We start from the raw sequence: 1,012 nt of genomic DNA on the forward strand, positions 1-1,012 counted from the left end.
TTTATTTTTTACTGTTCTTTCATGTTAATATAAAGTCAGATTTCCATATTTAGTAACTTTAATTTATATAGTAATGAAAAAAAAGAAGCACAAAAAATTAAAATAACAATTATTAACTTACAATAATTTATGGGAAAGTTGACCACCTTCGAAAATGGAAAGGTGAAAAAGTTAAGTAGTTTATTAAACTTGAAGAAAATGTGGACTTTTGCGGTGCCGCCTGAGGAAAATGACACCGTCATTAAGAATAACTTCTGCTTAAGCTAAATACATTTAATTTAAACTATACAAACTATTAATATACAAAGAAGAAATGGCGTGCATATTCTTAGTCTTTTGTGCCTTTAAGCTGCGGACTCTGTCTGGTCGGAACCCTAACAAAACTCTCATTTGTCTCACGAGTAAGTCCGATCTTTGACTCTTGGAATCTCTTTGAAAGTATTGAATGCTAACCCATCTCTGATTTTTGCTATCTATTCTGTGTGTTCACTCGCTTCAGAGATCTGGGTTTCCAAAGATCTCTTTGACGCAGATGTTGCTTTGTTCATGTGGGTGATCTTTTATTTAGTAAGTCATGGAATTTTGAGCTTTGGTTATGCGTTTTTAGCTTTCTGACCGGCTTTTCTAATGGATTTTGATTCAATTATATTTGGTTGTTTGTTCTTAGGCTAAAGACAATGCCTTGGGTGAAATTTAAATAGAGATTGTAGTTTGATTTTGCCGTTTTCGCCTTTGAATATTATTGGTTGCAATGGATGGAGATAATAATTTGAATATGCGTAACTGGGGTTACTATGAACCTGCACCATCCCTTAAAGGCCATCTGGGGCTTCAGCTTATGTCGTCCATGCCTGAAAAACCGCTTATTGGGGGCCGCAATGCTGCGGTTTTGGCTGGTGGGAATGGGGCTTTTCACCATAGGGATATGGGGGTTTCCCATTCAGCATTCCCCATGGAGTACATGAGGGATGCTTGGTTTAATCAGAGGGAGAAATATATTAATGTATTATCC

The 1,012-nt window shown here is 36.3% G+C and overlaps 1 long non-coding RNA gene across 1 annotated transcript; it reads left to right on the top strand.

Annotated features, from left to right (window-relative positions):
• The first annotated feature begins 319 nt into the window (after positions 1–319).
• Positions 320–1,006, top strand: LOC132185691 (uncharacterized). Its single transcript, XR_009440627.1, has 3 exons — positions 320–401; positions 500–567; positions 668–1,006. It is a non-coding gene; the product is annotated as an uncharacterized LOC132185691 (long non-coding RNA).
• The last annotated feature ends 6 nt before the right edge of the window (positions 1,007–1,012 follow it).

The sequence above is a fragment of the Corylus avellana genome, chromosome ca6 (genome assembly GCF_901000735.1).
Source record: "Corylus avellana chromosome ca6, CavTom2PMs-1.0".
Lineage (NCBI taxonomy): Eukaryota > Viridiplantae > Streptophyta > Magnoliopsida > Fagales > Betulaceae > Corylus > Corylus avellana.